We start from the raw sequence: 10839 nt of genomic DNA on the forward strand, positions 1-10839 counted from the left end.
TTCTGTAGCTGTCCCTGCCATGCTTCTATATTCTGCTTCTGCAGAGGAACGTGCAACAGTGTTTTGTTTCTTGGACTTCCAAGAAATTGGAGACATTCCAAGCTTAATGCAGAAACCAGTTATAGATCTTCTAGTCATGGGGCAAGCAGCCCAATCAGAGTCACAATAGGCAATCAATCTGCACTCACTCGTAGCACTTAATAAAATCCCCTGTCCTGGATTTTTCTTAATGTATTTTACCACTCTCAATGCAGCTTCAAGATGTGATTGTTTTGGTTTATGCATAAATTGACTGAGGAAATGAACAGCATAGACAATATCTGGCCTTGTGTGAGTCAAATATATTAGTCTACCTATAAGTCTCTGAAAAACAGTTTTGTCTTGCAACAGTTGTTCACTGCTACAAACAGCTTCATCATACTCAACTGTAGTAAACTTCTTGTTTTGCTCTAGAGGAGTCATGGCTGGTTTGGCTCCCCCTACTCCAGTTTCTTCAATCAACTCTAAGGCATATTTCCTTTGATTCAACACAATCCCTGCTTTTGACCTTAGAACTTCTAATCCTAGAAAGTATTTCAACTCTCCAAGATCCTTCATTTTGAAATTCTTATTCAAAATATACTTTAGTTCTGCTATCAATACTTCATTACTTCCAGTAATTAAAAGATCATCAACATATACTAACAAAACAACTATATCACTACCTTGTTGCTTTGTGAACATTGAGTAATCATATTTGCTCTGCACGTAACCAGCTATAAGTAAAGCTTCTATTAGCTTCAAATTCCATTGCCTAGAGGCTTGTTTTAGTCCATAAAGTGATTTATGCAGCCTACACACCTTAGACTCCCCCTGGCTGCAAAAACCATCAGGTAGTGTCATATAGACTTCCTCAATAAGGTCACCTTGTAAGAACGCATTGTAGACATCCATTTGGTAAAGAGGCCAAGAAAAAACTGATGCAATAGCGAGGACAGTTCGAACAGTGACCAATTTAGCAACTGGGGAGAAGGTATCCACAAAGTCAACCCCTTCTCTTTGATTGAATCCTTTAGCAACAAGGCGAGCTTTGAAACGTTCAACATCTCCATTAGCCTTGTACTTGATTCTGTAGACCCACTTACAACCTATTGGAAATTTCCCTGAAGACAGGGTGACTATAGACCAAGTGTTGTTTGACTCCAAAGCATCAATCTCTTCCTTTATGGCTTGGATCCAAAGAGGGTTGGTAATGGCTTCAGAATATGTTTTTGGTTCACTTAAATGAGAAGTGGAAGACAAGAAAACTTGAGTTTTAGAGGGTAAATGAGAATAAGAAATGAAATTGGAAATAGGATACTTACTTGGAAGAGATGAAGATTGGTAGGGGTGAACATAGTCATGTAGCCAATTAGGAGGTTTGACAACCCTAGTGGACCTCCTCTGAGGTGGACACTGATTTTCAGGTGGAGCAACTGAACTAGAACATGGATTTGGTGAGTGAATGGGTAAACCAGTTGAAACTTGAGGTGATGCAGAAGAAGAAGAGGACAGATTAGGTAAAATAGAATTTGGACTAGATGAGGCAGAAATTTCAATGGTAAGAAAATCAGAATCAACAAGGTGAGGTTGAGTAGGGAAAAAAGGAGAGGGTTTGTTTAATGGAAAGGAGAAGGGGAATACATTTTCATGAAAGACCACATCACGATTGACAAAAAAAAGATCGTGTATGAAGATCAAAAAGAAGATAGCCCTTTTGGGTTGATGAATAACCCATAAAAACAGAAGGAATAGCTTTTGGAGAGAATTTGTCTTTATAGTTAACTTTGGTTGCATAGCAGAGACAACCAAACACTCTCATATGAGAAAGGTTAGGTGACTTGTGATAAAAGATCTCAAATGGACTTTTCCAGTTTAGAATGGCAGTAGGAAGCCTATTAATAATATAACAGGCAGTTAGAACACACTCACCCCAAAATTTAATAGGCACATGGGAATGGAAACGAATAGCACGGGCTACTTCTAAAAGATGTTTGTGTTTTCGTTCAGCAACCCCATTTTTTTGGGGTGTGTGAACACATGAGCTTTGGTGAATAATGCCAAGAGATGAAAAAAGCTGAGAACAATTATCACTAAAAAACTCACCACCATTATCACTACGAATATATTTAACTGAAGCAGAATGGTGGTTTTGGACAAGAGCAAAGAATTGTTTAAGAAATAAAATAGCACCACTCTTAAGTCTCAACAGGTAAACCCAAGATAGTCTAGTGTGATCATCTACAATTGTTAAAAAAGATCTATGACCACTATATGTTGAGATTCTATAGGGACCCCACAAGTTAACATGAATTAAATCAAAAGGTTTGAATGATCTAGATACGCTAATGGGAAAAGGCAATCTTGACTGTTTTGCAAGGGGACACACAGAACATTGTTTAACAGTGTTTTCATTCAAAGGAAGAGTACTCAAAAAAGGAGTCTTATGCATTTTAACAGAAGTGGCATGCCCTAAACGTGCATGCCAAAGCATTGTATTATTAGAAGAAGAAACAGTCATACAATCAGAATCAGTCTTGTATTTTGATGGTGACAAAACAAAACTAAAATTTGTAGATGACAAACCAGAAACAAGGTCCTTGGAATTAAACATGTAGAGACCATGATCCTGCCTACCAATCCCCCTCATCTTCCCAGTGAAGAGATCCTGCAAAATGCAAAAATGAGGGTAAAAAATGATACTGCAATTGAGGTCTTTGGTTAATTTTGACACTGACAGTAGGTTATGATGGAAATCAGGAACATACAAGACATTTCGGATGATATCAGTTGAGTTAAAGTGAAAGTTACCAGTGTGAGTAATGGGGACTGTTTTACCATTAGGCAGATGGACAGAACTAGGCTTACACGAATTAAGAGATTGTAAACAATGGATGTCAGACACTATGTGGTCAGTAGCCCCTGTATCAAGTATCCAATAAAATGAATCAGCAGAAGCAGGTAAGCATTTAGAAGTAATACCTGCTAGGTTGACTGCAGCATCAACCGATGGTGGTTTATGTAAGAGCTCAAGTATTTGGTGATATTGAGCTGTTGTGAAGACTGGAGCAGACAGAACTGTACTGAAACCACCAGATTGTGCGTCATGATCCGATTCAGGTAACGAGGAATTGGTAGCAAGAGCGACCTGAAGATTCCTCTTTTTTGTGAACTTAAAATCAGAAGGGAATCCGATTAAGCGATAACAATTGTCACGCTTATGGCCTTTGATTTTGCAGAAGTCACAAACACCAGTGAAACGCCTTCGATCAGAGTTAGCAGACGTATTGGAGTACATAGCCGTGACTCCCGAAGCAAGAGGCAACTGGGCTCGTTGTGCCTCTTCTTGCACAATCATAGAGTATACTTTATTCACGCTTGGAAGAGGTTGCATAATGAGGATTTGACTGCGAATAGCAGAGTACGTATCATTAAGCCCCATAAGGAATTGCAACAGTTGTTGATGTGCAAGATGCTTGGAATTTTGTTGAGAAGCCTCGCAATTACAGGCTGAAAGGGGGACTAAGGCATGATATTCATCCCACAAAAGTTTTAATCGCGTAAAATAGACCGATACAGTAGAATCACCTTGACTTGAAGTAACAATTTCTCGATGCAAGAAGAAGATTCTGGATCCATCAACTTTGTCAAACCGTTCTTTCAGATCTGTCTAGACATGAGTAGCGCTTGAAGCAAATACAATCCCAGCCGAGAGATCACTGATGACCGTATTGAGAATCCAGGAAAGGACGAACGCATTACAACGTTCCCACTGAGAGTGCAAGAACTCATCATAGGTCTCTTTGCAGCAGGTGCCATCAACAAAACCTAATTTGTTCTTTGCCAGTAACGTAATCCTCATAGAGCGGCTCCATATGTTGTAATGGTCGATTCCAACCAGGCGATGAGAAACGAGAACGCCCCCGGGTGTATCAGACGGATGTAGAAATAAGGGATGACTGAAATCAAGAACGACGGTGGTTTCAGGGGTGTTCATCTCGTCAAGGGAAATCGCACAAATCAAAGACCTAATCAAGAGGGTTATGGGTTGAAGGAAGAGTGAGGACGGCCCAAGAATAGCCTGGGCTAAACTGATACCATGTTAAAAAACTGAAATCTGGACAGAATTATACTTTATTCCACATATCTTCAATTACAACAAATAGGTCCTTTATATAAACAATTTCCTGTAACTAACTCAATAACTAATATCTAACAAACTTAACAAACTAACAACATATGTAACACAACTTAAAATCAGTTAACATTTTCTACATAGACAAACTTCAACCAACACTAGCAAATTGCGAAATACCTCCACCGCCCATCCGTGTTTAGCATTTGAGAAAAATATAATATAAAAAATCTCAACCCATCCATAGAGTTCCCGGAAACTTGAGTTAGCAAGTTGATCAAAAGTTTCAATAATTCACATAGCTTATCCTTCTTTCAAAATGGGGTCTGTAGTCCGTACATGAGAACAAATTTCCCCCCAATCATTTTTCGCTCCGTCCAATCATAAGTTTTCCTCCCATTATTCATATTTTGCCAACAAATCCAAGTGCAAAATTACTATATATAACCAGTAAGTATCCTTTGTATCATGCATGTAAACTAGCTTTCTATGCATATTCGGATGATGACAAAGCACCCGAGTTTTGTGCTACATATAGCCACGTCTTCATTCTACCCGATCGTGAATATATCTTTAAATTGCTTGTACGTCGATCAATAGTTATAATACGGATTTGATGGAAGCTAGAAGGGGTTTTGTCTTCCCTTTGTTCCGTTTCTTGCTGACAGCCTGACAGTGATTCCCTCAATCAATGTTGATTTCTGTCCGGACGCCTCTAGAAGACTATGATCCAACAAGCACTTTCGACAATCTAATGAGAAAATAAGCCATTTTCCTATTCCGAAACAATCCAATCAATGATAGAGATAAATATCAAAGCCACAATTCTAAAAATATCTCTTCTTTTTCATTTTTCTTTTAGAAAAACATCCCTGTACTCAAGTCTCCATAAAATTTGTCTATACAAGTCGGCTCTTCTATATATTCATATCCAATTTCAATTCAATTCCATTTAAATTATAATTTTTTGGGGATAAATGTTAATTTATTCATCCAAAAGAACTTCACTATACATGCCATTTACAAACAAGGAAAAGTAAAAAACGCAGCACCTATAAAAAAACCATAAGACAATGAAAAGAAAAAACTTTACCAAATCCCACTCTGCAGCAAGCTAATAGGAAGAAACCCCTCAATCTCAATCTAATAGTATGTTTTATCTGCAGAACAATACACTCAACGTGTCGAGGATCAGTCCCATGTAATCTACTATTCCTCTCCTTGTTGAATATTCAAGTGGCCGCCGGCATTGTTGAAAATGGATGCTAGCAGCCGACTGCTTGAATATTTGGGGAGGTTAAATTTTTTAATATTTTGTAATAGGTATAATTATAAAATTGAGTCATTGAACTTTAGGGTATTTTTAAATATTAGTCCCTAAGTTTCAAATATAAATACCCTAGCTCATTTAGCTTCAAAATCATCCCAAAAATCATTTCTTTCTCCAAATACTAGAGAGCTTTATTGTGAGTAGTGAGTGTTTTATAAACACCTGTAAATTTTCTCTCTTAGTAAAAGATCTGCAGCAGTCCGGAGACGTAAGCAAATTGGCTGAACTCCGTTATTAATTTCGGGTATTATTTTTCCGCTTTTATTTCGCATGCTCACTAATCTGGTTATAGGGAAATTACTTGTACTCGGTTTATTTCCTAACAACTGGTAATCAGAGCTTTTGGTTGTGAATTTTGTTAATTTTTTGCGAGGTTACTATTTATTACTATTCACGCGAATACTGAATTTCGTGAATAGTAAAAATTTTGTCGGCGATACGAATTTGTCGACGGAGGTGTTCTAATACACGGTGGTTCGCAAGAATTATCAGAAACGATCCAAACGAAGCCAGATTCGAGTGAGAGCGATGGCTGCAGACGAAGGGAAGGTGAAAATTGAAAAGTTCGACGGTGCGGACTTTGGCTTCTGGAAAATGCAGATTGAAGATTTTCTGTACCAGAAAAATCTATATCAACCTCTCTCAGGAAAACAACCAGAGGGCATGAAGAATGAAGACTGGGCTCTTCTCGACAGACAAGCCCTCGGAGTTATCCGACTAACGTTATCTCGCAATGTTGCTTTCAACATAGCAAAGGAAAAGACCACGGCGGGTCTTATGGCGGCTCTCTCCAGTATGTATGAGAAGCCATCAGCCTCAAACAAAGTGCACTTGATGAGTCGATTATTCAATTTGCGGATGACGGAAGGGGCATCGGTGGCACAACACCTAAATGAACTCAACACAATCACAACCCAGTTGAGTTCAGTGGAAATTAAATTCGATGATGAAGTTCGAGCTTTAATTCTCTTATCATCTTTACCAGACAGTTGGAATGCTACTGTTACAGCAATCAGCAGTTCGTCGGGAAACAACAAATTAAAATTTGATGATGTTCGGGATCTGGTACTGAGCGAAGAAATTCGACGGAGAGAATCGAGTGAAGCATCAACCTCCTCAGCCTTGCACACGGAGTCTAGAGGGAGAACTTCAGAAAGAAATTCAAATCATGGCAGATCGAAATCTAGACAGGGAAAATCCAGAACGGGAAAGAAAGATTTTACCTGTTATAATTGTGGCAAGAAGGGTCACTTTAAAAGAGATTGCCGAGCACTGAAGAAAAATACCGGCGCACAGGAATCTGCCAACGTGACAGAAGAGACAGGTGATGCCATGATTCTAAGCGTCAACAGTCCGATTGAATCATGGATCTTGGATTCAGGGGCATCTTTCCACTCCACCCCATGCCGAGAAATCATGGAAAATTATGTCAGTGGTGATTTTGGGAAGGTTCATCTAGCTGATGATGAAACCTTGAAGATCGTCGGAAAAGGAGACATCCGACTAAAATTGCCAAACCAGACCACCTGGACGCTGAAAGAAGTGAGACATATTCATGGCCTCAAAAGAAATTTGATTTATGTAGGACAGCTTGATGATGAAGGATTTAGCACAACCTTTTCAGGCTGTGAATGGAAGATTACCAAATGAGCACTTGTCATTGCTCGTGGTAAGAAAACTGGTACTCTCTATATAACATCAAATTTAGAGAATATCATTGCAGTAGCAGATGCTGATGGAAAATCAAACCTATGGCACCAAAGGCTTGGCCATATGAGCGAGAAAGGGATGAAGATACTTTTTTCAAAAGGGAAGCTGCCGGATCTAAAGAATGTAGATGTCGGACTATGTGAGGATTGCATCTTTGGCAAACAAAAGAAAGTCAGCTTTACAAAGATTGGCAAGACTCCCAAGGCAGAAAGGTTAGAATTGGTTCATACTGATGTATGGGGACCATCCTCAGTTCCATCTCTTGCAGGCTCACTATATTATGTCACCTTCATCGATGATTCAACAAGGAAGGTATGGGTTTATTTTCTGAAGAAGAAATCAGAAGTCTTTGATACCTTCAGAAAATGGAAGGCCATGGTGGAAAATGAGTCTGTTTTGAAAGTCAAACGATTGAGGTCTGATAATGGAGGAGAATACAGAGACAGTAGATTCAGAGATTTCTGAATGAACGTGCCAGAAGCATGAGGATACATGCCGGATTGTCCAAATTGCTATGGGCTGAAGCTATCAACACTGCAACTTACCTGATCAACCGTGGGCCCTCAGTTCCCTTGGATGACAGAATACCAGAGGAAGCTTGGAGCAAGAAAGAAATAAACCTTTCACACTTAAGAGTGTTTGGTTGTATTTCTTATGTACACATAAACTCTACTGAAAGAAGTAAACTTGATGCCAAGTCCAACAAATGTGTCTTTGTTGGTTACGGTGGTGATGAGTTCGGTTACAGGTTTTGGGACTATGAAAATCGAAAGATCATTAGAAGCAGAGACGTCATTTTCAATGAAAATGTGATGTACAAAGACAGGTCAACCGCAGAATCGAGTAATACCGAAGCTGAAACAAAGGAATTTGCTGAGTTCGAGGAGATTTCTGGAAATGATGTTCAGATCAATCCTGAAGTAGTTCAAGAAGAACCACGCACGCCAGAACTGAGACGCTCCTACAGAATTTCTAAACCAACCCAACGTTATTCGCCTTCTTTGCACTACTTGTTGCTGACTGATAATGGTGAACCAGAGTGCTATGATGAAGCAATAGAGGTGGAGGATTCAGTCAAGTGGGAGTCTTCCATGAAAGATGAGATGGACTCGTTTATGTCAAATCAGACGTGGGAATTATCTGAATTACCACCAGGCAAGAAAGCGCTCCACAACAAGTGGATTTACAGGATCAAAGAAGAGCACGATGGGAGCAAACGCTACAAAGCAAGATTGATAGTCAAAGGTTTTCAATAAAAAGAAGGTATTGACTACAATGAAATTTTCTCTCCAGTCGTAAAACTGTCTACAATCAGACTGGTGTTGAAAGTTGTAGCTGCAGAGAATTTACACATTGAGCAGTTAGATATAAAGACAGCTTTCCTTCATGGTGATTTGGAGGAAGAAATCTATATGAGGCAGCAAGAAGGCTTCATAGAGGCAGACAAGAAAAACCTGGTATGCAGGTTGAAGAAGAGCTTGTATGGTTTAAAACAAGCTCCTAGACAGTGGTACATGAAGTTCGATAACTTCATGAGTAGTAGTGGTTTTACCAGATGCCAAGCAGATCATTGTTGCTATATCAAGAGGTTCAACAATAGCTTCATTATTTTATTATTATACATTGATGACATGCTCGTTGCAGGCTCAAATATGCAAGAGATTATAAACTTGAAGCAAAAATTGTCGAAGCAGTTTGCTATGAAAGATCTGGGCGCATCAAAGCAGATTCTTGGGATGAGGATCAAGAGAGACACAAAGTCGGGGACTTTGATGTTATCACAGGCTGAGTACATCAACAAAGTACTCTCCAGGTTCAACATGCAAAATGCTAAACCAGTAAGTACACCTTTAGGTGTTCATTTCAGACTCTCCAAAGACCAATCACCCAAGACAGAGGAAGAACGTGCACACATGGTGAAGGTGCCGTATACCTCAGCAATTGGAAGTCTGATGTATGCCATGGTTTGTACCAGACCAGATATTGCTCATGCAGTTGGAGCTGTTAGCAGGTACATGAATAATCCGGGCAAGGTACACTGGGAAGCAGTCAAATGGATCCTAAGATATCTGCGGGGTACCACAAACAAAGCACTTTGTTTCAAAGGTGGAGATACGATACTGACAGGCTATGTAGATGCTGACTTAGCCGGAAACGTTGACATCAGAAGGAGTACTACAGGGTATGTATATACTCTATGAGGTACTGCAGTGAGTTGGGTTTCTCAACTACAGAAGATAGTTGCTCTTGCCACAACTGAAGCAGAATATGTCGCTGTTACGGAAGCCAGCAAGGAGATGGTTTGGCTCTAAAGTTTCTTGGAAGAGTTAGGCAAGAAACAAGAAAACAATGTCTTGTATTGCGACAGTCAAAGTGCTATCCATCTAGCAAAGAATCCGTCTTTTCATTCCAGGACAAAGCACATACAATTGCGATATCATTTTATCCGGTCTCTTCTGGAAGATGGGATTTTGAAACTTGAAAAGATTAGTGGAGCTCAAAATCCTGCAGACATGTTGACAAAGGCGGTGACTACGGACAAACTGAAGTTGTGTTCAGCTTCAGTTGGCATGCTAGAATAACAAGACCAGAAATACTGCTGCATCGATCGTGTTGTGAAGACAAATTAAAATCAGTCTTCAAGTGGGAGATTGTTGAATATTCAAGTGGCAGCCGACATTGTTGAAAATGGATGCTAGCAGCCGGCTGCTTGAATATTTGGGGAGGCTAAATTTTTTATTATTTTGTAATAGGTATAATTACAAAATTGAGTCATTGAACTTTAGGGTATTTTCAAATATTAGTCCCTAAGTTTCAACTATAAATACCCTAGCTCATTTAGCTTCAAAATCATCCCAAAAATCATTTCTTTCTCCCAATACTAGAGAGCTTTATTGTGAGTAGTGTGTGTTTTATAAACACCTGTAAATTTTCTCTCTTAGTAAAAGATCTGCAGCAGTCGGAGACGTAAGCAAATTGGCTGAACTCCGTTATCAATTTCGGGTATTATTTTTCCGCTTTTATTTCGCATGCTCACTAATCTGGTTATAGGAAAATTACTTGTACTCGGTTTATTTCCTAACACTCCTGTCAAATATAGTAATGATAACAACATCAAGCTAATCGAATGATGGTCTCCTTCAAGGATTTACCCGTACCATGAGCTTGAACCCAATGCACCATATCCACCCAACAATACATAGATCAATCAACATGACTTGCTCGTAAAACAACAATCCAAACTTGTATAGAGAAACTACATCTCAGCAAAAAAGATGATCCCTATTTTCAATACCATAATCACAAAGAACACAAGTAGCTCTATTCCATCCAAGAAAAGTTCCAGATTTAATTAATTAAATCATTTTCGTATTTTTTCCTAAGAAAAGATCCATTTTTTAAGGAGAGTCCGATTGGAATAATTAATTTTTTAAGATTTAAAATGTAATTTTTTTAGAGAACTAAAATACAATTTCATGAAAAATTCAGGAGTTGTAAAATACTTTTCTCACTTATGCGTTGTTTATTTTATATTCTTAGTTTCGCTCTCAAGACGTTAAATGTATTGATAAGATATATTATATTATCAACGAGAGAATCATATAATTTAAGTTTTGTTATATGAATCATAAAATAAAAATTAAAG

This window comes from Hibiscus syriacus, unplaced genomic scaffold, assembly GCF_006381635.1.
Source record: "Hibiscus syriacus cultivar Baekdansim isolate YM2019G1 unplaced genomic scaffold, ASM638163v2 tig00110652_pilon, whole genome shotgun sequence".
In the NCBI taxonomy this organism is placed as follows: domain Eukaryota; kingdom Viridiplantae; phylum Streptophyta; class Magnoliopsida; order Malvales; family Malvaceae; genus Hibiscus; species Hibiscus syriacus.